Here is a 27,473-nt window from a genome sequence, read left to right on the forward strand (position 1 = left end):
ATAGTACCCTCCAAGCTCGTCATCAAGCTCGAGACCCTGGGTCTCGACCCCGCCCTGTGCAACTGGGTACTGGACTTCCTGACGGGCCGCCCCCAGGTGGTGAGGGTAGGCAACAACATCTCCTCCCCGCTGATCCTCAACACGGGGGCCCCACAAGGGTGCGTTCTGAGCCCTCTCCTGTACTCCCTGTTCACCCACGACTGCGTGGCCACACACGCCTCCAACTCAATCATCAAGTTTGCGGACGACACAACAGTGGTAGGCTTGATTTACCAACAACGACGAGACGGCCTACAGGGAGGAGGTGAGGGCCCTCGGAGTGTGGTGTCAGGAAAATAACCTCACACTCAACGTCAACGAAACTAAGGAGATGATTGTAGACTTCAGGAAACAGCAGAGGGAACACCCCCCTATCCACATCGATGGAACAGTAGTGGAGAGGGTAGCAAGTTTTAAGTTCCTCGGCATACACATCACAGACAAACTGAATTGGTCCAGTCACACTGACAGCGCGTGAAGAAGGTGCAGCAGCGCCTCTTCAACCTCAGGAGGCTGAAGAAATTCGGCTTGTCACCAAAAGCACTCACAAACTTCTACAGATGCACAATCGAGAGCATCCTGGCGGGCTGTATCACCGCCTGGTACGGCAACTGCTCCGCCCTCAACCGTAAGGCTCTCCAGAGGGTAGTGAGGTCTGCACAACGCATCACCGGGGGCAAACTACCTGCCCTCCAGGACACCTACACCACCCGATGTTACAGGAAGGCCATAAAGATCATCAAGGACATCAACCACCCGAACCACTGCCTGTTCACCCCGCTATCATCCAGAAGGCGAGGTCAGTACAGGTGCATCAAAGGTGGGACCAAGAGACTGAAAAACAGCTTCTATCTCAAGGCCATCAGACTGTTAAACAGCCACCACTAACATTGAGTGGCTGCTGCCAACACACTGTCATTGACACTGACCCAACTCCAGCCACTTTAATAATGGGAATTGATGGGAAATGATGTAAATATATCACTAGCCACTTTACATTTACATTTACATTTAAGTCATTTAGCAGACGCTCTTATCCAATGCTACCTTATATAATGTTACTTACCCTACATTATTCATCTCATATGCATACGTATATACTGTACTCTACATCATCGACTGCATCCTTATGTAATACATGTATCACTAGCCACTTTAACTATGCCACTTTGTTTACTTTGTCTACATACTCATCTCATATGTATATACTGTACTCGATACCATCTACTGTATGCTGCTCTGTACCATCACTCATTCATATATCCTTATGTACATATTCTTTATCCCCTTACACTGTGTATAAGACAGTAGTTTTGGAATTGTTAGTTAGATTACTTGTTGGTTATCACTGCATTGTCGGAACTAGAAGCACAAGCATTTCGCTACACTCGCATTAACATCTGCTAACCATGTGTATGTGACAAATAAAATTTGATTTGATTTGATTTGATTTGATACAGTTTCCTTCCTAAGTCAGAGGAAGGAAACCGCTCAGGAATTTCACCTTGAGGCCAATGGTGACTTTAAAGCAGTTACGGAGTTTATTGGCTGTGATAGGAGAAAACTGAGACTGGATCAACAACATTGTAGTTACTCCACAATGCTAACCTAATTGACCGATTGAAAAGAAGGAAGCCTGTACAGAATACAAACCTTCCAAAACATGCATCCTGTTTGCAACAAGGCACAAAAGTAATTCTGCAAAATATGTGGCAAAGCAATTCCCTTTTTGTCCTGAACACAAAGTGTTATGTTTGGGGAAAATCCAATACAACACATTACTGTGTACCACTCTCCATATTTCCAAGCATAGTGGTGGCTGCATCATGTTATGGGTATGTTGGTAATAGTTAAGGACTGGTGAGTTTTTCTGGATGAAAAATAAATGGAATGGCGCTAAGCACAGGCGAAATCCTAGAGAAAACCTGTTTCAGTCTGCTTTCAACCAGACTGGGAGATTAATTCACCTTTCAGCAGGACAATAACCTAAAACATAAGGCCAAATCTACACTGGAGTTGCTCACCATAAAGGCAGTGAATGTTACTGAGTGGCCGATTTACAGTTTTGTCTTAAATCTACTTATTGATCACTGTAATGATGTCTAATGGGTTTTCAGGACGAGCTACACAAATCCATTCATCATATTGATCATCATAATGATGAACGCTGACTCATTTAAAAAATGGCCTGTGTTTTTTCCTGTATCTATGTTTTCTTGGTTTGTGACAGACCATTCTTTATTCAAGCCTCAAAACAGCAGATGACCATGTGTTGTGTCTCAATATTAATATCCATTAGACTGTTGTTTTTACTTATGCAAATGAGGGCATGTTCTCCAAATGTAATCTTCACAAATGTAATTTGGATTTCACTTGATAGATGGCTTAAGGTGTTTAATCAAACATTGAAATACCAAATTGTTTTCAAAATGATGACAAAATGACACCAGTCTACCCCCCCACCATTTACTTAACAATGACTTGCCTCTGAATACAGTTTTGGTTTGATAGTCTCCTTTGTTGCTCAAAAGATTTAGAGAAGACATAGGTTGACAGCAAATGGTTAATGGGAATTTGTCCATAAACCAAACTGCTGTTTATTAGTTTTTGTTGTCATACATTGCGTGAACAAAATAGGTATAAATACGCAGTCCTCTTTTGTTCCTTTATTGAATAGCAGGGAAATGGGTTTCTTCATAATTGCATATTTACTCCCTCGATGCCTTTGTGTTCTATGCGTGCCTGCATACATAACGGATGGTTTCGTTCAATGACTGTTACTCTGCCATGCAGCATGCGATAAATGGGACCAATAAGGCATGCTAGTCGATAAAGGAGGCCCTGGCTGCATAGATATCAGGGTCGTTCCACGAAAAGAGTGCCTTTTTTTGTCCCTTTGATATTTTAAGTGGAAATTGTGCACCAACATTGAATTTTAAACGCTTGTTATATTAAATGAAGTGCCCTTTAATATAGATTGCATGGAGAATTCAATCAATCGGATTCAGCATTTTGACAAATCCCTTTATGCACCCTCTGTGAATTCTAGGAGGATTGTAACCCACTTAACCCCAATATTTCTCCAAGTTTTCTCCATCATTGTAAATCCCTAGTTATGTTGTTGCTTTGGCAAAGTCATTTCTGAAGATTATTATCTATTTCATGTCATTAGTGATTCAAGGTTAAAATAATTTTAAAAAGACAACCTGTCTCTCATTTTAAGGTCAACCCTATTATCTGAACTGAACTCTTGTTTTAATATTGTGAAACTATTCATTTTTATCTAATAATCAAATCATAGTGTAAAAGCAGGTGAGCTTTTACACTACTTTTACACTTGTGAAGCTTGCATTCAATTGCTACTCCCTTTTGTACACAAGAAGCTTCCATTCCTCATGTCACAAGGGGATTTATGTCTGATTTAAGATGAAATCGTCATCCCTGTTACTGTTAACCCTGTAAAGGTCAACCCTGTAAAGGTCCACCCTGTAACAGTCAACCCCTGTTACTTTATGTGGCACTTACTATAGTATTTTTTATATGATTATTTAACCTCCTGAGATGGGAAAACATATTATTTTATGAAGTTGAACATATGCTCTTTATCACATAATGTAGGTTAGGGTTAGGTCAAATATATATATATACACTTTGCAAAAGGCACCGAATTGGTGGAACGGCCCATTAGGAAGCCCAGAGATTTAAAACAAACAAATGTCTCTCAGTGCATTTTAGCAATGACAAAAGCCCCCTCTTTGACATAATGGTCTGCTGAGCAACATTACAATGTTGATTCAAGAAACAAAGAAATATGACTGCTGATGCACTTGAGCAGGTTCATTCTCAGTTAATCCATTTTGACCACAATTTCAACAGGACTTATTTGCATGTTTTGTTATGTTTGGTATTGGAATAGAAGAGCTTAATGAAACTAATCTCCGGATCTATTAGTTCTTCACGGTGGACAAACTTAAAGTGCCCAGGGCAATCAAAATAATAATGTATAATAGTTATTCATATGTGCATATAATACAAATATTATGATTGACATGCATCTAAAATGCCTTTGAATGAGAGGTTCACCAGGGGATTCATACAGTCACCTCCAAAATGATTGCCACCCTTAATAAAGATGAGCCTAAAAGACTGTATAAAATAAGTAATACAAATACTGAGTTATATTGTATGCCGTTTTTTATTTTATTAATATTTTATACTAATACAATTGCTCAGAGAAATATATTTTAACAAGTTATATCTCAAAAAGATAGGGGTCAAAATGATTGGCACAGGATTCCAATGGGGTTGAAGCCCGGAGACTGGCCATTGCAAAATGTTGAATTTGTGGTCAAATAACCATTTCTTTATGGATTTTGATTTAAATTTTCAGCCTCCGAGCAGAGGACACCAGGTTTTTGGCTAAAATATACTGGTACTGGGTAAAGTAAAAAATTCCCAGGACATGTGGAAGCAAAATAGCCCCATAACATCAAAGATCCACCACCATATATTACAGTAGCTATGGGGTTCTTTTCTGCATATGCATTGTTCTTTCGAAACCAAATGGTGTGCATGGCCAAAGAGCTCTATTTTCTTGTCATCTAACAAATGAAATGTCTGGAGTTTTCTAACAGTATTGACACTTGGATTGGAACTTGTGCTATGGTCAGATAACATGAAAATAAAGCTTTCTGGCCTGTGGTTAGAATGGAAGAGGGCAGTTGATAAGCGCAAGCAGATATCAAGGATCTGGAAAGATTATGTATGGCGGAATGGTCTAGAATCCCTCCAAATGTGTGCTCCAGTCTCATAAAACAATTTAGAAAAAAGGCTCAAAGCTGTTATCCTTGCACTGGGAGGGTACCAGAGTTTCAAAAAACAGAGGTGCCAATTTTGAATTTTGAACCTTATTAAGTATTACTTCTTAAACAGAATTTCTTTCTCTGAGCAATTGTATTAGTATAAAATAAATCAATACATTGAGCATAAAATATAGCACAGTATTTGTATTATTTATTTTATACTGTCTTTTTTGCTCATCTTTATCAAGGGTGCCAGTCACTTCGGTGGTGACTGTATGCTTAAACATCCACTATAGCTCTGCTGTACTTGAAAGGTACAGTTGACAATTATATTTTATGTTCCCAAACATTACTGTGGTAATAAGTGCGACTGAATTTCCTCTTGAGGCGATACAACACCCTACAGAGAGGGAGTGGGGTCGATTGCCATCATTCCGCATCTTTAAGTTTTACATTTAATATGTTGATTACAGTCTTATTCCCTCATGTGACTCAGACATGAAACAAATTTTCCTGTAATGGAGACTATTAATATTTTCAAATAGCTAGGAAACTGGGATTGGTAATCAGCAAAATAATGGTAAATGAAAACATGCGTATTCTGGTAATGAGCTGGAAAGGGAAGTATAAATTGCAAATAAGGATTTCATCATTATACATTTTTTCTTTTTCCCTCTAATGTGATTGTAAGGATTGGGTTGGAATTGTGGCTCTAATTGTGTGAAAGGAGAATAGAATCTATAGTGCCTTCGGAAAGTATTCAGACTCCTTGACTTTTTCCACATTTTGTTAGGTTACAGCCTTTCCAAAAATGTATTCAATTGTTTTTTTCCTCTCATTAATCTACACACAATACCCCATAATGACAAAGCAAAAACAGGATTTTGCAAATGATTTTGGGTCACTCAAGGATATTCAGAGACGTGTCCCGAAGCCACTCCTGCGTTGACTTGGCTGTGTGCTTCGGGTTGTTGTCCTGTCGGAAGGTGAACTTTTTCCCCAGTCTAAGGTCCATAGCGCTCTGGAGCAGGTTTTCATCAAGGATCTCGCTGTACTTCACGCCGTTCATCTTTGCATTGATTCTGACTAGTCTCCGAGTCCCTGCCGCTGAAAAACTTCCCCACAGCATGATGCTGCCACCACCATGCTTCACTGTAGTGATGGTGCCAGGTTTCCTCCAGACGTGATGCTTGGCATTCAGGCCAAAGAGTTCAATCTTGGTTTCATCAGACCAGAGAATCTTGTTTCTCATGGTCTGAGAGTCTGTAGATGCCTTTTGGCAAACTCCAAGCGGGGTGTCGTGTGCCTTTCATTGAGGAGTGGCTTCCGTCTTGCCATTCTACCAGAGACGGTTGTCCTTATGGAAGATTCTCCCATCTCCACAGAAGAACACTAGAGCTTTGACAGACTGACCATCAGGTTCTTGGTCACTTCCCTGACCAAGGCTCTTCTCCAATTGCTAAGTTTGGCTGGGCGGCCAGCAATAGGAAGAGCCTTGGTGGTTCCAAACAAACTTCAATTTAAGATTGATGGAGGCCACTGTGTTCTTGGGGAACTTCAATGCTGCAGACATTTTTTGGTAGCCTTCCCCAGACCTGTGCCTTGACACAATCCTGTCTCAGAGCTGTAAGGACAATTGCTTCGAATCCATGGCTTGGTTTTTGCTCTGACATGCACTGTCAACTGTGGGACCTTATATAGACAGGTGTGTGCCTTTCCAAATCATGTCCAATCAATTGAATTTACCACAGGTGGACTCCATTCAAGTTGTAGAAACAGCTCAAGAATAATCAATGGAAACAGGATGAACCTGAGCTCAAAGTCTCATAGCAAAGGGTCTGAAAACTTACGTAAATAAGTAAAAAGAAAAAAATGTAATACATTTGCAAAATGCAAAAAAATCTAAAAACCTGTTTTTATTTAATCAATTTTAGAATAAGCCTGTAACTTAACAAAATGTAGAAAAAGTTGTCTGAATACTTTCCGAGAGCACAGTAAATAACTTCCCTAATACATACATCAGCTGTTCCTCAGACTGTCTGAGAAATATATTTAGTTTTGTTTGGCTGTTAGGATCATCACAGCAAAGTAAAAAAAACAGTGCAATTTGGCATACACACAGAGCTTTTACACCACATACTGTCACACCCTGATCTGTTTCACCTGTCTTCGGAATTGTCTCCACCCCCCTCCAAGTGTTGCCCATCTTCCCTATTATCCCCTCTGTATTTATACCTGTTTTTGTTTTTTGTTTGTCTGTTGCCAGTTAATTTTGTTTGTAAAACCTACCAGCATTTGTTTCTCTGCTCCAGCCTATTTTCCTGCTCCTGTTTTCTAGTCCTTCCCGGTATTGACCCCTGCCTGTCCTGACCCCAAGACTGCCTGCTGTTCTGGACTCTTTACACCATTTCTTGATTACTGAACCCTGCCTGCCTTGACCCATTGTTTTCCTGCCCCTGTGGTGGAAATAAACTCTTGTTACTTCTACACCATCTGCATCTGGGTTTTACCTAAACGTGACAGTATGAACAGGCCATGACTGACCCAGCAGACTCGGACCAGCTCCGCAATGCCATTTCCTCCCAAGAGGCCACCATTGGAAAGCATGAGGAGTTGCTTCGTGGGCTTATGGAAGGGTTCCAGACCTTGGCCGAACGCCATGACCATGTACTGAACACTTTGTTGGAGCAATTCCGTGGCTTGTCTGTCAGGCAGCTGACCACGACGGTAACCTCCCAGCCCCTCAGTAACTCGGCTATTAGCAACGCCGCATTAGCGTCTCGCTCCAGTGTCCCGAGAACCCCGCTTACCTCCTCCGGAGCGCTACGATGGAGATTCTGGAACCTGCCGGGATTTTCTCTCCCAGTGCTCCATAATTTTCAAGCTGCAGCTTTCTTTGTTCCCCTCGGACCGTTCTAGGATAACGTACATCATTGCGCTGATTTCCAGGAGGGCACTTGCCTGGGCCACGGCGGTGTGGCCCAGGTGAAAATCTCAGTCTTGAGGTGTTTGTGGAGGAAGTTCAAAAGGTGTTTGATCCTCCGTTGTCCGGGCGGGAGGCTGCTCGCAAGCTGCTCCAGCTACACCAAGACTCCAATAGTGTGGCAGACCACGCGGTGAATTTCCGCATGTTGGCAGCTGAGAGTGCTTGGAATCCGGAAGCGCTGTACGACACGTTCCTACACAGATGTTAAGTATGAGCTTGCAGCCCGGGAACTACCGATGGATCTCGTCTCACTCATTGCCTTGACCATTCGGATCGATGGACGAATACAGGAATGAATGAAGGAGAGGAGAGTTGATTCCACTTCGCCTCCGGGCTATCACTGAGGTTTCCGACGGTTCAGTTGACAAGAGAACCCGATACTACCCAAGCTCCAACGAGAGCCTCCGAAGACAGACAATACTACTCTTCCCAAACCCATGCAACTAGGCAGAGCTAGACTGTCTCCTGTAGAACGGATATACAGTAGTGGCCAAAAGTTTTGAGAATGACACAAATATTAATTTTCACAAAGTCTGCTGCCTCAGTTTATATGATGGCAATTTGCATATACTCTAGAATGTTATGAAGAGTGATCAGATGAATTGCAATTAATTCCCTTTTTGACATGCAAATGAACTGAATCCCCCAAAAAACATTTCCACTGCATTTTAGCCCTGCCACAAAAGAACCAGCTGACATCATATTAGTGATTCTCTCGTTAACACAGGTGTGAGTGTTGATGAGGACAAGGCTGGAGATAGCTCTGTCATGCTGATTGAGTTCAAATAACAGACTGGAAGCTTTAAAACGACGGTGGTGCTTGGTATCACTGTTCTTCCTCGGTTCAATTGTTGTGAAGAAGGCTTCAGGGTGACCAAGAAAATCCAGCAAGTGCCAGGACCATCTCCTAAAGTTGGTTCAGCTGCGGGAACGGGGCACCACCAGTACAGAGCTTGCTCAGGAATGGCAGCAGGCAGGTGTGAGTGCATCTGCACGCACAGTGAGGCGAAGACTTTTGGAGGACGGCCTGGTGTCAATAAGGGTAGCAAAGAAGCCACTTCTCTCCAGGAAAAACATCAGGGACAGACTGATATTCTGAAAAAGGTACAGGGATTGGACTGCTGAGGACTGGGATAATGTAATTTTCCCTGATGAATCCCCTTTCCGATTGTTTGAGGCATCCGGAAAAAAAGCTTGTCTGGAGCAGACAAGGAGAGTGCTACCATCAGTCCTGTGTCATGCCAACAGTAAAGCATCCTGAGGCCATTCATCTGTGGGGTTGCTTTTCAGCCAAGGGAGTGGGCTCACTCACAATTTTGCCTAAGAACACAGCCATGAATGAAGAATGGTAACAACACATCCTCCGAGAGCAATTTCTCTCAACCATCCAGGAACAGTTTGGTGACGGACAATGCCTTTCCAGCATGATGGAGCACCTTGCCATAAGACAAAAGTGATAACTAATTGGCTCGGGGAACAAAACATCAACATTTTGGGTCCATGGCCAGGAAACTCCCCAGACCTTAATCCCATTGAGAACTTGTGGTCAATCCTCAAGAGGCAGGTGGATAAACAAAAACCCACAAATTCTGACAAACTCCAAGCATTGATTATGCAAGAATGGGCTGCCATCAGTCAGGATATGGCCCAGAAGTTAAATGACAGCATGCCTGGGCAGAATGCAGAGGTCTTGAAAAAGTAGGGTCAACACTGCAAATATTGACTCTTTGCATCAACTTCATGTAATTGTCAATAAAAGGCTTTGACACTTATGAAATGCTTGTAATTATACTTCAGTATTCCATAGTAACATCGGACAAAAATACCTAAAGACACTGTGGCATCAGACTTTGTGAAAATTAATATTTGTGTCATTCTCAAAACTTTTTGCCACGACTGTACAGGCTTCACACTAAGAGTTGCCTGTATTGGGGGACTACTGGTCATTTCATCTCCACCTGCCCAGTAAAAGAGCAGGCTCACCGGTAGGAGCTGGGTACTCTGGTGGGCCATATGGAGAACTTTTCCTCTCCCTCCTACTCGCATCCCTTTTCATGCCATGTTGTTTTGGGGAAACCAGTCGAAGTCTCTCCGGGTCCTCATTGACTCTGGGGCCGATGATTACTTTATGGACGCTACCCTGGCTTCCGAGCTGGATATTCCCACTCAGCCCATCTCAATTCCCATGGACATTAGAGCTCTGGACGGGCGCTCTATAGGCCGGGTCACCCACAATACCACCCCCATCAACCTACATGTGTCAGGGAATCACAGCAAGACGATATAGTTTCTGCTCATTAAGTCTTAAGAATCCCGTGCTACTGGGATTCTCCTGGCTCCAGCGATACAATCCCCTCATTGACTGATCTGCCGGTGCCATCATGGGCTGGAGCCCGTTCTTCCACGCCCACTGCCTGAAGTCAGTGCAGGCTTTTCCGGGATGTCTTCCTGGATCCTCGGGGGTTGCCCTGGACCTCACCGCCATTCCCGCAGAGTACCAGGACCTCCCGGAGGTGTTCAATAAGTACGGGGCTACTTCGCTGCCGTCGCACCGACCCTATGACTGTGGGATTGATCTTCTCCCAGGCACCACTCCGCCCCGGGGACAACTGTACTCTCTGTCGGGTCCGGAGACCAAGGCTATGGAGACCTACATTGTGGACTACCTAGCTGCTGGGTTCATCAGCTAGGGAGTCCATGAGTGGAATACTGCCGTCAACAGGGGAGCGTACAGATGGATCCCGGGAAGGTGAGAGCGGTGGTAGATTGGCCCCAACCCATATCCAGAGTCCAGAGCAGCGGTTGTCAACTTTTATCGCCTCTTTATCCGAGACTACAGCACGCTGGCTTCCCCCCTGTCTGGACTCACCTCTCCCAAAGTACTGTTCATGTGGTCTCCAGCTGCAGATCAGGCATTCCGGGATCTCAAACACCGCTTCACCACAGCTCCCATCTTGGTTAATCCGGACCCGTCCAGCCAGTTCATGATGGAGGCTGATGCTTCTGACATTGGAGTGGGGGCTGTCCTGTCCCAGCCATCTGCCCTGGACCTCAAGTTGCATCCCTGCACCTTCTTCTCCCACCGCCGCAATGCCACAGAGAGGAACTATGATGTGGGGAATTGAGAGCTGCTCGTGGTGAAGATGGAGTTGGAGGAGTGGAGGCACTGGCTGGATGGGGCGGAACATCCACTCATCGTGTGGACCAACCACATGAACCTGGAATATCTCCGCACCAGCAAGCACCCCAATTCCAGGCAGGCACCCCAATTCACCCGGGTTCAACTTCTCCCTTTTCTACTGGCCAGGATCCAAGAACGTCAAGCCAGATGCACTGTCACGCCGCTATAGCCCCACGGCTACTATACCCCAGAATCTGAGACCATCCTTCCCACCTCGTGCCTGGCGATGGCACTCATCTGGGGAATAGGGAAGCAGGTTCGGGAGACGCAGTGTTCTCAGCCGAACCCCGGGGGGATCCAGATAACCGGATGTTCGTGCCTGATGCGGTCCTCATCCAACCTCTGCCGGTCCCTCACCCGCCCTGGTCTCACTTTTCCCTGGACTTTGTCACGGGTCTTCCCCCATCTGATGACAACACCGCCATCCTGACTGTGGTGGATTGCTTTTCCAAAGCCACTCACTTAATTTCTTTCCCCAAGCTACCATCTACCAAGGAGACGGCTCAGCTCATGGTGCAGCATGCCTTCTGAATCCATTGACTGTTTGTGGACATGGTCTCCGACCGGGGTCCTCAGTTCTTGTCCCGGTTCTGGAAGGCGTTCTGCACTCTCATTGGGTCGTCGGCCAGCCTGTCCTCCGGGTTTCACCCACAGTCAAACGCCCAGTCGGAGCGAGCCAACCAGGACCTTGAGACTACTCTGCGGTGCCTGGTCTCCGCCAAACCCACCACCTGGTGCAAGCAGCTTGTGTGTGTGGAATAATCCCGCAACACCCTTCCCTGCTCTGCCATGGGCCTATTGTCATTTGAGTGTTCCCTGGTGTATCAGCACCCATTCTCCTCTGAGCAGGAAGAAGAGGTCAGCATACCTTCTGCCCAGATGTTTGTCTACCCGGTCGGCCCTCCTCAAGACCACCTCCAGGTATCGATGACAAGCGGATCGACACCGGACCCCAGCTTCCCAGTATCGTTTTGGGCAGAAGGTATGGCTGTCCACCCAGGATCTGTGGAATCCCGCAAACTCCTCACCCCGGTTTATTGGCCAATTTTCCATCTCCAAAATGATTAGCCCCTCTACTGTTCATCTTCTGTTGCCCCATACCTTTTGTATACATCCCACATTTTATGTGTCCAGAGTTAAAGCCATCACTCACAGCCCTTTGTCTGACCTGTTGTTTACCTACCCCTGTGGTTGTAAAAACACTTGTTACTTATAACTCTTGTCTAAACGTGATACATACAGTACCAGTTAAAAGTTTAGACATACCTACTCATGTGTTTTTCTTTATTTGTACTATTTTCTACATTGTAGAATAATAGTGAAGACATCAAAACTATGAAATAACACAAGTGGAATCATGTGGTATCCAAGAAAGTGTTAAACAAATCTAAAATATATATATACAGTGGGGAGAACAAGTATTTGATACACTGCCGATTTTGCAGGTTTTCCTACTTTCAAAGCATGTAGAAGTCTGTAATTTTGATCATAGGTACACCTCAACTGTGAGAGACGGAATCTAAAACAAAAATCCAGAAAATCACATTGTATGATTTTAAAGTAATTAATTTGCATTTTATTGCATGACATAAGTATTTGATACATCAGAAAAGGAGAACTTAATATTTCGTACAGAAACCTTTGATTGCAATTACAGAGATCATACGTTTCCTGTAGTTCTTGACCAGGTTTGCACACACTGCAGCAGGGATTTTGGCCCACTCCTCCATACAGACCTTCTCCAGATCCTTCAGGTTTTGGGGCTGTCGCTGGGCAATACGGAATTTCAGCTCCCTCCAAAGATGTTCTATTCGGTTCAGGTCTGGAGACTGGCCAGGCCACTCCAGCACCTTGATATACTTCTTACGGAGCCACTCCTTAGTTGCCCTGGCTGTGTGTTTGGGTCGTTGTCATGCTGGAATACCCATCCACGACCCATCTTCAATGTTCTTACTGAGGGAAGGAGGTTGTTGGCCAAGATCTCGCGATACATGGCCCCATCCATCCGCCCCTCAATATGGTGCAGTCGTCCTGTCCCCTTTGCAGAAAATCATCCCCAAAGAATGATGTTTCCACCTCCATGCTTCACGGTTGGGATGGTGTTCTTGGGTTTGTACTCATCCTTCTTCTTCTTCCAAACACGGTGAGTGGAGTTGGGACCAAAAAGCTTGATTTCTGTCTCTTCAGACCACATGACCTTCTCCCATTCCTCCTCTGGATCATCAGATGGTCATTGGCAAACTTCAGACGGACCTGGACATGCGCTGGCTTGAGCAGGGGCGCCTTGCGTGCGCTGCAGGATTTTAATCCATGACGGCGTAGTGTGTTACTAATGGTTTTCTTTGAGACTGTGGTCCCAGCTCGAGGGTGATTGACCGTCATCTTGAACTTCTTCCATTTTCTATAATTGCGCCAACAGTTGTTGCCTTCTCACCAAGCTGCTTGCCTATTGTCCTGTAGCCCATCCCAGCCTTGTGCAGGCCTACAATTCTATCCCTTATGTCCTTACACAGCTCTCTGGTCTTGGCCATTGTGGAGAAATTGGTGGCTGTTTGATTGAGTACGTGGACAGGTGTCTTTTAAACAGGTAACGAGTGGAGAATAGGAGGGCTTCTTAAAGAAAAACGAACAGGTCTGTGAGAGCCGGAATTCTTACTGGTTGGTAGGTGATCAAATACTTATGTCATGCAATAAAATGCAAATTAATTACTTAAAAATCATACAATGTGGTCTTCTGGATTTTTGTTTTAGATTCCGTCTCTCACAGTTGAAATTACAGACCTCTACATGCTTTGTAAGTAGGAAAACTTGCAAAATTGGCAGTGTATCAAATACTTGTTCTGCCCACTGTATTTGATTTCTTCAAAGTAGTCACCCGTTTCCTTGATGACAGCTTTGCACAATCTTGGCATTCCAGCTTAATGAGGTAGTCACGTGGAATGCATTTCAACTAACAGGTGTGTTAAAAGTTAATTTGTGGAATTTCTTTCCTTCTTAATGCGTTTGAGACAATCCATTTTTGTTGTGACAAGGTAGGGGTGGTCAAGTATACAGGAGATAGCCCTATTTGGTTGAAGACCAAGTCCATATTATGTCAAGAACAGCTCAAATAAGCAAAGAGAAACAACAGTCCATAATTACTTTAAGACATTTAGGTCAGTCAATCCAGAAAATGTCAAGAACTTTGAAAGTTTCTTCACGTGCAGTCACAAAAACCATCAAGTGCTACGGTGAAACTGGCTCGCCGAGGACTGCCAAAGGAAAGGAAGACCCAGAGTTACCAGCTTCACAGAGTTCAAGTAACAGACACATCCCAAAATCAACGGATAAGAGGAAACTGGGTGAATCAGGCCTTCATGGTTGAATTGCTGCAAAGAAACCTGAATGCACTGTATGTCATGACAGTTTATGACACCATTAAGAAGAAGAGACTTGTTTGGGCCACAAGAAATGAACATTAGCCTGGTTTGAATCTGTCCTTTTGTCTGATGAGTCCAAATTTGAGATTTTTGGATCTCTTTTTTTGTGAGACGCAGAGTAGGTCAACGGATGATTCACGCATGTGTGGTTCCTAACGTGAGGCATGGAGATGGAGATGTGATGGTGGGGGGGGGGGGTGCTTTTCTGGTGACACTGTCTTTGATTTATTTAGAATTCAAGTCACACTTAACCAGCAAGGCTACCACATTATTCTGCAGCAATACGGCATCCCATCTGGTTTGCGCTTAGTGGGACTATCATTTGTTTTTCAACAGGACAATGACCCATCACATCTCCAGGCTTTGTAAGGGCTATTTGACCAAGAAGGAGCGCAATGGAGTGTTGCATCAGATGACCTGGCATCCACAATCACCCGACCTCAACCCAATTGAGATGGTTTTTGATGAGTTGGACCACAGAGTGAAGGAAAAGCAGCAAACAAGTGTTCAGCATATGTGGAAACTCCTTCAAGACTGTTGGAAAAGCATTCCAGGTGAAGCTGGTTGAGAAAATGCCAAGAGTGCAAAGCTGTCATCAAGTTAAAGTGTGGCTACTTCGAACAATCTAAAATCCACACTTTTTTTGGTTACTACATTTTTCCATGTGTGTTATTTCGAAGTGTTGATGTCTTCACTATTATTCTCAATGTAGAAAATAGTAAAAATAAAGAAAAGCCATTGAATGAGTAGTTTTGACTGGTACTGTACATCTTCTAGAAACCATATGGCTCCTAGCTCTTGTGCTTTTCCAGACAGTGTTTTTGCTGTTCTCAGATTACCCCTCGGGAGATGTTGCTATGCACAATAAACATGACATATGAGCACAACAGTCCCTTTGTTAGCTTAGTGCAGACAGCGATAGATGCCCACCTGTGTGATGTTCGTTTCATCTCTGCTAGATCAAAATGAAACACGGCTGACCTGTGAGTGCAGCCTGTCACCTGGAGAAGAGACTATAAAACATGGCTTTGTGGAGTCATCCACTGACAAGGAAGCAGGGTCACTCTGAAGCCAGCTGAATTTCCTAGAAAAAGAAGAGATGAGTTTTATCAGTTGTAGGTTGTTTTATGCTTTCATCACAATGCCTACACAATGATGTATTGTGGCATAGTCATAAACAGTCATGACATACAGTGCATTCGGTAAGTATTCAGATTTACCTTCATAGACCACTTTACACATGTATTTTACTGATCAATCTACACACAATACCTGATAATGACAAAGCAAAAACAGATTGAGACATTTCTTACAATTGACAAACATTTAAATAACTGAAATATGACATTTACAAAAGTATTCAGACGCTTTACTCTGTACTTCGTTGAAGCACCTTCGGCAGAGATTACAGCCTTGAGTATGACGCTACAAGCTTGGCACACCTGCATTTGGGGAGTTTCTCCCATTCCTCTGTGCAGATCCTCTCAAGCTCTGTCAGGTTGGATGGGGAGCGTCGCTGTACAGCTATTTTTAGATCTCTCCAGAGATGTTCGTACGGGTTCAATTCCGGGCTCTGGCTGGGCCACTAATGGAAATTTAGAGACTTGTCCCCAAGCCACTCATGCTTTGTCTTGGCTGTGTGCTTAGGGTCATTGTCCTTTCGGAAGGGGAACCTGAGGTCTTCAGCGCTCTGGAGCAGGTTTTCCTCAAGGATCTCTCTGCACTTTGTTCCGTTCATCTTTCCCTCAACCCTGACTTGTCTCCCAGTCCCTGCCTCTGAAAAGCATGATGCTGCCACCATGTTTCACCGTAGGGATGGTAATGGCCAGGTGATAAGCAGTGCCTAGTTTCCTCCAAACGTGACACTTGGCATTCAGGTCAAAGAGTTCAATCTTGTTTTCTTTAGACCAGAGAATTTTTTAGGTGCCTTGCTGTGGAAACATCTCAAGGATGTTAATTGGAAACAGAATGCACCTGAGCTCAATTTCGAGAATACTTACATAATAAGGTATTTCATATCTGTTGATGTTAACGAAGCATTATATGAAAAACATTATATCTTTTTTATTTTATTAGGTTCCCGATTACCTGTTGCAAAAGCCTTCCTGGGGTCCACACAAAGCATGAAATGTGACATAATACAGAACAGCAATAGACAAGAACAGCTCAAGGACTGAACTACATCAATATGGATGTTGGATGTGTTGGTTTGTTGTGGATTAATTCAATATTGCCAAAGGCATATGAAGATATGAGCACGGATGGTATATGGATTTTCCATCTTCTGGTATTCAATAGTTCCTTTGCGGATATGACGAGTTGCTACATGTGTATCACTGGGATATTCAGCTTATTAGCATCATCAGTATCCACCTTAGTGAGCATGTCACCTTTTTCAGTAGCATCAATGGCATTATCAGTTATCAACAGTAAAGAGGCGACTCCGGGATGCTGGCCTTCTAGGCAGAGTTGCAAAGAAAAAGCCATATTTCAGACTGGTCAATAAAAACAAAAGATTAAGATGGGCAAAAGAACACAGACACTGAACAGAGGAACTCTGCCTAGAAGGCCAGCATCCCGGAGTCGCCTTTCTCTGTTGACATTGAGACTGGTGTTTTGCGGGTACTATTTAATGAAGCTACCAGTTGAGGACTTGTGAGGCATCTGTTTCTCAAACTAGACACTCTAATGTACTTGTCCTCTTCCTCAGTTGTGCACCGGGGCCTCCCACTGCTCTTTCTATTCTGGTTAGCGTCAGTTTGCGCTGTTCTGTGAAGGAAGTAGTCCACAGCGTTGTATGGTATCTTCAGTTTCTTGGAAATTTCTTGCATAGAATAGCCTTAATTTTTCAGAACAAGAATAGCCTTATGAGTTTCAGAAGAAAGCTATTTGTTTCTGGCCATTTTGAGCCTGTAATCAAACCCACAAATGCTGATGCTCCAGATACTCAACTAGTCTAAAGAAGGCCAGTTTTATTGCTTCTTTAATCAGAACAACAGTTTTCATCTGTGCTAACATAATTGCAAATGATTAATGAGCCTTTTAAAATGATAAACTTGTGCCATTGGAACACAGGAGTGATGGTTGCTCATAATGGGCCTCTGTACGTCTATGTAGATATTCCATAAAAATCTGCCGTTTTCAACTACAATAGTCATTTACAACATTAACAATGTCTACAATGTATTTTGATCAATTTGATGTTCTTTTAATGGACAAATGTTTTTGCATTCCTTTCAAAAACAAGGAAATGTCTAAGTGATCCCAAATGTTTGAACAGTAGTGTAAATACTTGTTATCTATATATATACATCCATTGATTCTTGAAGAAGTTAACTTATAAATGCCTCATGAGTTTAGTTCTACTGTCACACTCCATGAGAACCAAAAGTATAAGTTTATTTTTCTCCAATTTTTGTAAACATGGTAAATGTTAACAAACACTGTGTAGCCTCATAACATGATTGAAACAATTATTTTGATATCATGGATGGTCAGTCCTTGCATCCATAGCTCTGTCTATTAATCTGAGAGTGGTTACACTTCTCCAGGACCATCCCTCAGCTTTTCACCAAAACAGAGACGGGGCAACCATTTTGTTTTCTTTCATCTGTGGATTTGCCCTTTAAACAGCTGCATATTATCAAGATATCAAAGTGTCACCAACAAAAAGGTAGACAATAGGCCTACAGCAAATGCAACATAAGGCATTCATTTTTCACATGTAAATAGCACTTTTTATTACTGCTCAAAGCATGCCATTCCATGAGCGCAGCATTAATTTTCAACTCGGATCAATGAGCCCAATCAGTCCTCCATGACAACAAAATCATAAACAACAGAGTAGGGTTGGCAAATAAGTCCTTAGTTTGGGGGTTATGCTCAGGTAAAACAATTTGGCTAATCTGTTCTTCCATATTTCCAAGTCCTATTCTTGAAGATCAAGGGGTGTAACATTTATTGGAATGACTGGAATTCTGATAGACTATGGTTTTTAATGTAAAGATATAATTGAATTGTATTATTATATGTAGTAGAAAGCAATGGGTTAGAAGAAGCCCACATAACCAACCCATAAAGTAAAATGTAACATCCATAAATGGCCAGCTATGTAAACTTTAACATTGATTTATCCTGCAATAGATGTCATTCAATTGGTAACATACATTGTTGTCTTCTTCTAAAGCCTCTTAAAGGAGAAAGTCATCTAAAAGTTACTGAATGTAATCAGATTACGTTACTGAGTTTGCGTTATCCAAAAGTTACGTTACTGATGACAATTTTGGACAGGTAACTAGTAACTGTTCACATTCAGAAAGTAACCTACCCGGCCCTGACATTAGTGCGCAGATAACCCTGGTCTTTGATTGAAATATGAGCATAATTCAGTGTGTGTGTGAGTTGATACAGTACAGTGAATTGGTACAGTACGTTCCAACAAAGTAACAGGGATATGCACAGCACTGATCAGGGCTGATATTTGATCTCCACCATAATTCTTCTTAATATCCCTACACTATGTGAGCATTGGACAAGGATACCTATCACTGTAAGTTGCAACACTAGCTATAACAAAAATGACAGAGAAAGGTTATTTCCTCATTCACATGGGCCTATGCGTCTTCGTGCAATGGTTTAGTTTTCCCGGCTAAACCCCTTAAATTAGCATCTGAAAATGACTCATTTGGTTGAGAATCAACTGGTCCAGCTTCTTCTTGAAAGTCTACTGGCCCAGGTGACAAAGCAGAAGTATCTGATTCTGACCATAACCTGCCGGGAGGTGGAATTCGATCCACTGGGGCCATCGGAGGAACAGTTCTCAGGGCAGGTCATTGTCGTGTGAAAAGCAGCGGCATTTTCCAGTTGAGGGGATTTCAAAGGAGCCGCTGCAGAGCTCCTGCCTCTCAGTCGAAGCCACCTGTCCGACCCGATCGAAATCTTTAGACCTGAAAGTTCACCGCAGGGGTTGGGCTGCCTGGTGAGCTGTTTCACATTCAATTGGCCACTTAGAAGCTGACAAAGGTGCGGCGATGACAAGACTTGTTAAGTACATTTCAGTCATTGCGGTCATAAATGGTTTCATAATAGAGATTACATTTGGTAAAGGTCAAAGGCTTTGAGTGAGAAATGGGAGATTTGTCATATGTTGTATGTTGTAATGGTCTGTACAGGGTCCTTCAGAGGACCTGAAGGAGTGTTTGGGGCCATAATTAGGAGGCGAGCGGTGTGGGATTTGCATGAGAAGTTGTGAGACAGGAAAGAAAATGGTTCTAAGCTATTATATGAAATTGTGTTAAGATGGCCATACAATGGATCATTTAGCTATTTGATTTAGAATGTTTAAGACCCCTTAAGGTATCAAACATTGAATTTGGTGTTACTGCTATGAGCCGATAGAAACACACTGAATAACAGATTCACTGCATGGAACAGTCCAAAAACATTATAAAAATTATAATAAAAAAGGAAGTGTGTTCTGAAGTGTCTGTCCTATGTTTGAGATATATAGATCAGGAAACCATATTTATTAATTTTTTACATGTATTTATCCCCTTATTTTAGGCACTAAACTATCGCCATAAATATTTCCATATGTTTGTTTAACTGGTACTGGGGAAAAGAGGGTGAAAAAAAGAGTGTGCAAAGCTGTCCTCAAGGCAAAGGGTGGCTACTTTGAGGCATCTCAAATATAAAATATATTTTGATTTGTTTCACCTTTTTTGGGATACTACACGATTCCATATGTGTTATTGCACAGTTTTGATGTCCTCACTATTATTCTACAATGTAGAAAATAGTAAAATAAAAATAAAACCCGCACTGGAAACACCGTGCGCTCCATAGCATAACACGGTGCCTGCCCGGTCTCTCTAGCCCAACGGTGAGCACAGGGAGTATGCGCAGGTTTCCTACCTGGCATAACTATTCTCCCTTTTAGCCCCCCCCCAATAAATTTTTTGGGGTGACTTTCCGGTTTCCAACCGCTTCGCAGTGCTGCCTCCTCATACTCGCGCCTCTCAGCTTTAGCTACTTCTATTTCCTCCTTGGGAGGGCGATATTCTCCAGGCTGCGCCCAGGGTCCTTTTCCGTCTAATATCATCTCCCAAGACCAGAGGTCCTCATATTGCTGCTCCTCACAATTAACAGGGAGAGTAGGCTCAGGTCTGACTCCTGACTCTGCCACTCTCTCTCTGCGCTTTCCCCGTTACCTACGGTTTTCACTCTGTATAGCCGTGCTTTCCTTTTCGATTCCATCCGTGTATAGCCCTCTTCGCATTGCTGTAGGGAATCCCAGGCGGGCTCCTGCACTCGCTCTGGGTCGGCCGCCCACCTGTCGATTTCCTCCCACGTAGTATACTCCTTGCTTCTGTTGTCCATAACGACCTCCTTCAGATCCTGCCAGTTCACACGCTGCTCGGTCTGTGAATGCAGGTGGGTGATTCTGTAATGTTGTTCTTCTGTTGTTTGAAGAGAGTCAGACCGAAATGCAGCGTGTAGGTTACTCATGACTTTTAATAAAGATAAAGCGGTACATGAAATAACTGAAAATATGAAAACAACAAACGAGTGAAACTCATACAGCCTATCTGGTGACTAACACAGAGACAGGTACAATCACCCACGAATTACAACGCGCACTCAGGCTGCCTAAATACGGTTCCCAATCCGAGACAACGAGAATCAGCTGACTCCAATTAGGAATCGCCTCAGGCAGCCAAGCCTAACTAGACACACCCCTAATAATACACACTCCCAATTAATACAAACCCCAATACGAAATACAACATATAAACCCATGTCACACCCTGGCCTACCCAAACAATTAACAAAACACAAGATACAATGACCAAGGCGTGACAGAGTGTCCAAACGTTTGACTGGTACTGTACATATATTTTTTTACTTTCCCACACAACTTAAATCAACTATGTTGCTTACAATTTGCCCAAAAACATTTTACTTTTTCAGTTGGGACTGTGGTTCAGTTGACCTCTACCTCAAAAACGGGAAGCAAAACATACCTTTTCAATGATTCCTCAAGCATTTCTTTTGTAACTCTTTTAATGGTCATTGCCTCTTTGGTCAAGAGGTGGTTGATGAATGGACTAATTCTGTAGGATTAGTCCTCTTGGTTTGATCCAGTCATCCAAACAAACGTGACCTCCAAGCGCTGATCTACATAGGTAAAACCATACAGACCGCCCCATGGGGGGTTCAGTCAATGGATTAGCCAGGATCAGCCATAGCCCTTTGAAATTCTTTGACTTTCAAATACTTATTGAACTAGAATCACAGCGCAGAATGGGGAGGGGACCGACTAGTAGCAGACAATACAATACCAGCAGAACACTGAAAGAAGTTACCCTTGGCTAGACAACACTAAAGGCAAGCGGGCTGTATCCACCTGGCTGTCATTTCTGATTTGTTTTGGGGACTATTCTTGTACACCTCAAACTAGCTAACCCTAGAACCCATAGAGAATGGCATGAGAACGATGTATTGCGTCTTATCTTGTGTATTATGCAACACACGGGGCCTCAACTGTGTCAGGTGGCCTTTTGTTCAGGTCTAGGCTCAGTTCTGCCAAAGTGCTCTGCCAAATAAACAGTGGATGTTCCACGAAATGGTCTGCTCCACCAGCTCAAATGACATCCTGCCAGAAGACAGACAGCTTTGGAAAGGACGTTTTTTGTGGGATGGCTGAGGCAAGATTATACTAACAGTGAATTCATTACTTCACCTCAAAGACCGAGTTGAATATTTTGAGCTCTAATAACAAAAGTTAGAATACACAGAGTGAATATAGATAAATACATTTTGTAAGCTGAGTAAAGTGTTTAGGTTGGAGATGCATTCTGCTACTGTAGCATGCAATGGTGTGGAACACAGTAAACCCACCAACATTTGGTACCAAGTGATAAGCAATTGTCATTTCAATACAAGCACTCTAAAATAGAAGTGAGACGGGACATGAATTATATACTACATTCACGTCAGACTAGAGCCTATTCCCTCATAGTGTCTATTCTCATATATTTTATGCATTGTGTCAAGTTTGCTTGACAGAGACAATTTCCCAGTTCTAATCTAAAGATTATTTTACTCTTCTAAACTGCTTCTAACTGCCTGGTCTAATGCAGCTCCAGATGTGTCCCATTCTGCCTGACGCCAGAAAAACACAAACAGTGTATTCCATATGCCTTAACGCTCTTCTAAAGGAGAAAATACAATTCAAGCAGGAGCATAATATTCACAGAAATAGCATTTTTGTCCTCCCCCCGGTGTTATGGAATGTGATACAAAACGAGGCAATGGGGTGCTTTAAGACCATGCGGATCGGCTGATGTCCCCCCCCACCAAAGTTCCACCCCTGAATTCAAGGGTTACATTGGGGGAGAAATGTGCTCATGGGCAAAATAATTGTACATTATGATGACATTTTGAGATGATCATTGATTGTTTAATCAGCACAGTCCATCTCATGTTGAGCTAGATTACATACAGTATTCACCCAACTGTATATTTCCTGATTGAAATCTTAAGGAGGATCTTCCCACTGGGCACAGATGTCAGTTAAAAATCGAGTTTTGATTGATATACATTTGGTTGAGTTGTCAACTAACGTGAATTCAACATGAAATCAACAACACATGTCACCGTGTGAATGGATTTATGTTTTAAGTTGAGTGGAGAAAACAAGAAATTCTCTCATGTTGAGGACTTTTTTCAAATCCAATTAGTTTTACAGGTTGTTTCAATGTCATCACATAGCATTTTTTGGGTGGAAATGACATGGAAACAACGTTGGTTCAACCACTTTCTGCCCAGTGACTTGGCACTTCATACAGACCTCTTTCCTAAGGGCTAATCAATACATTTGCATTGCAAACCCTTCTCCAAATCCATTCATTTCCCTAAAATGTAAGGCAAGTGGTCAATTTATAATACATATCCCAGTTTCCGGACACTATTTTTTCATCCATCCAAATATATCTCAGTACACTTATTCTAAAAAGGGTGCACAGTGATTAAAATGCAGCTGGTCTGATAGATACATTTATTAGCTCATACATATGCAGGATATAGCTAAAGAGTCTCTGCTGACACCCATTAGAACAGTTGTACCAAGGAGGCCTATTTAAGAGAATTTGCATGAGGACATTAGGAGATTCATCACAAGTGACAGCAGAGGGAACATTCAGGGCAGGAACCAAAGGAGCCAATCTCCTGACCCACATGTGTAGCAGCTAGCTGGCCAGGTGATTAGATACCATTCCAGTTCAAATGTCTCAGTTTGCTCCCAAGATACTGTGGTGTTAAAAGTAGCAACTAGAAGCAGTGACACTCAAAAGTGCCGATACGTGGGTCGCAAAACAAAAGGTTAGTGCAGTGTCGTCAATATGTTCTTCATCCTTTTCGGAAGATAGGCCTATGTTCCATACGTATGCAATGAGTAATTGGCAGCAGGAAAATGTATGGACTGCATCTTTGAAAGCAGTCTTCACAGTCAGGGTTGCTTTGACCTTGCTTTGAATGATCTGCAAATCCATTTATGGTATTTGCAGGGATGTCACTCTACACAAGGCTCTCATGTTGTCAATTCCTTTGTTGTGCCTCTTTAATGGTTTGCCTCAAATCATTCTAGCCCAAGATCGCAGAGCACTACTGACAGAAATAACCCCAACTGTCATCGGATCTTCAGCTTACTGTCGAAGAGGATAATGAAATATAAAATATTGATGTGACACCAACATTTTTTCCTGGAATTAACAGCCTATTTTCCATGCAATGTTATTTGTTGATACTGACAGACTTCAATGCTAAGGATAGACATTCACATAGAATAGTAGGTTACATTGCTCTTGGAACAGCCCATCCTGTTAATATATCTTACACATTTCCTGAATAGAATCTATATCATCACTCATATTGATGGCTGACATGGGAAATAATTTATTTACATCTATTTAGAGATGGATTCTGGTTTAGGCATCCAATTTATCTATTGCTATTGCAGTCCTCCGGTGAGGGAGCAGACATGCTAAAATTAGCCGCGCCGCGCCACATCGGCTGGCAGGTTGTTACCAATAATCCACGGTAGGGAGAGAGAGGGAGAGAGGGAGAGAGAGAGAGAGAGAGAGAGAGAGAGAGAGAGAGAGAGAGAGAGAGAGAGAGAGAGAGAGAGAGAGAGAGAAAGTAGCTGAATTTATGTAAAACTCAGAGCAGCCTTATAGCCAGTGGGGCATAGTTATGGATCATGGCTAGAATGAACATGAGTTAATCAATTAACCTGTTAATGTACACCAGGTATCCCACATCAGCTCAATCGTGGTCATAAGTCTGAACTTGACCTTTTTGACCTCAGTGGGAGTGTTCCCAATCCTGTTCCCAATCGTCATCTTGAGGTTCTGCAGATGCACATACTGTAGAGTAGGTTCTTGCCTAACATTATTTACTGGAAACGATACATTAATGATATTTTTGTTTTATGGAGGGGGGATGCAAAACAGCTCCAGGCGTTCCATGCTTTTCTTAACTCTTGTTCTGAGCTCTATGCAATCTGATACACGGCAAATCCGTTTCCTTGATCTTTATATTTTGTGGAAGGATAATGTTCTATACTGTACACTTATCTTATCTCACTTATCTCTTAACTTATGTTAAGGGCTGATAGCTGTCACCCGATTCCCTTTTAAAACATTTTGCCCTACAGGCAATTCTGCCGAATCAAAATCATTTTCAAAAAATTGTTAGATCAGTACTGGCATTGAGAAAATCCAAAACAAATTGAGACATGATCTCTTTCAAGGACAGCCTCACAATAAGAAGTGTTCTTGCGTTCTTACTACATGCTATTCAAAGTGCTCTGAAAGAAAATGAAGGGAATCGTTCACAAATTTTTGCACATTCTAAGATCCGACGACAGTACATGTCATGTGTTTTCGGACCCGCAAAATACCCCCGCACAAAGTCTCCTTGTGCCTCTACTGGATGGAAACTACAAGTGTAATGGCTGCACTCAATGCAATGGCACTAACAGATCCTTCAAACACCCTCAAAAGGGGAAACAGATCTCAATCCAAGGTGTTATCAGGGGATTCCACTAATGGCAGTTATTTATCTTAGAACTTGTCCTTGTGGTAAAAATGATGTGGGTAAAATAATGCTCAAACTAAAAGTAAGACTCACTGAGCATCGTAGCACCATTTAGGTGCAAAAACAGGATGTACTCAGTTGCGGTCCAGTTTTCGGAAGCGAACCACTCTATTTTGTCCCTTCACTATATTGGCATCGAACACATCACCCTCCCTAGGAGAGGGGGTGACAAGAACAATTTATTGTTCAAACGAGTGGCCGCCTGGATATTTAATTTAAAGACTCTTGCGCCCTTCGGTTTCAAAGTAGAGTTTTATCTGAAGCAATTCTTGTGATTATTGTGATAATGTTCGTAGGATTATGTAGCCAAATTGTATCTATGATCGTACGTTATCATTTATGTTTTTTTTATATGTTCTATTTATATGTGTAAATCAATCAATGAAATCAAGCCACAGCCGGCCATGATTACAGACACCTGTGTGCCCTTTCAAACTATATAAACTAGTGGTCCGCAGTGTTTGTCATTATAAATTGGGTGGTTTGAGCCCTGAATGCTGATTGGCTGACAGCTCCGGTATATCAGATGAGTATGAAAAAACCTAATTACGTTGGTAACCAGTTTAAAATAGCAGTAAGGCATGGGGGGATGTGGTATATGGCCAATATATCACGGCTAATGGCGGTATAATGGCACTACTCGTTGTGTCGTGCTTAAGACCAGCCCTTAGCAGTGGTATATTGGCCATAACCACACCCCCTCATGCCTTATTGCTTAATTATACCCTGATGATGACAGCTTGGTTGTAGAAACGTTGGTTAAAAAACTATTGCCGCTGAGCTCCTAGTGTGCGGCTCTCCTTTTCATTTTGTAGCCCAGCGCTAACACATGCAGAGAAACACTGGGCATTTATTAGCCTGTCATTAGATAAAGGTAAACCAGCACAAGCTTTAAATGTGTAAACACAGGTGATAATTGCTCTCAAGCAATAATGATATAGGACTCCAGTTGAAAACCATCAGGTCTTTAAAGAGAGAAAAATGAATTGAGCTCCAGGGGAAAGTCCAGCATGGCAGCGCTAATACATTTTTTAAGGATGGAGAGCTGACTTTCCATATTTGTGATTCCCCTAACATATTGCTTTTGGTTGATGTTGTTAATCCCTGAATGCAGTTGCACCCACTCACATCCTTGTACAATATTTATTAAAATACAGTAAAAAAGACAGTGAAAAATAGCAGTTGCGAGGCTATAAAAGTAGCAAGGCTACATACAGACACCGGTTAGTCGGGCTGATTGAGGTAGTATGTACATGTAGATATGGTTAAAGTGACTATGCATTTATGAGGAACAGAGAGTAGCAGTAGCGTAAAAGAGGGTTTGGCGGGTGGCAGGTGGCGGGACACAATGCAGACAGCCCGGTTCGCCAATGTGCAGGAGCACTGGATGGTCGGGCCAATTGAGGTAGTATGTACATGAATGTATAGTTAAAGTGACAATGTATACATGATAAACAGAGAGTAGCAGGAGGGTAAAAAGAGAGGTTGGGGGGAGGCACACAATGCAAATAGTCGAGTAGTCATTTGATTAGCTGTTCGGTAGTCTTATGTCTTGGAGTAAAAACTGTTGCGAAGCCTTTTTGTTCTAGACTTGGCACTCCGGTACCGCTTGCCATGCGGTAGTAGAGAGAACAGTCTATGACTGGGGTGGCTGGGGTCTATGACAATTTTTAGGGCCTTCCTCTGACTCCGCCTGGTGTCGAGGTCCTGGATGGCAGGCATCTTAGCCCCAGTGATGTACTGGGCCGTACGCACTACCCTCTGTAGTGCCTTGTGGTCGGAGGTCGAGCAGTTTCCATACCAGGCAGTGATGCAATCAGTCAGAATGCTCACGATGGTGCAGCTGTAGAACCTTTTGAGGATCTCAGGACCCATGCCAAATCTTTTTA

The sequence above is a fragment of the Oncorhynchus gorbuscha genome, linkage group LG23 (genome assembly GCF_021184085.1).
Source record: "Oncorhynchus gorbuscha isolate QuinsamMale2020 ecotype Even-year linkage group LG23, OgorEven_v1.0, whole genome shotgun sequence".
Classification (NCBI taxonomy): domain Eukaryota; kingdom Metazoa; phylum Chordata; class Actinopteri; order Salmoniformes; family Salmonidae; genus Oncorhynchus; species Oncorhynchus gorbuscha.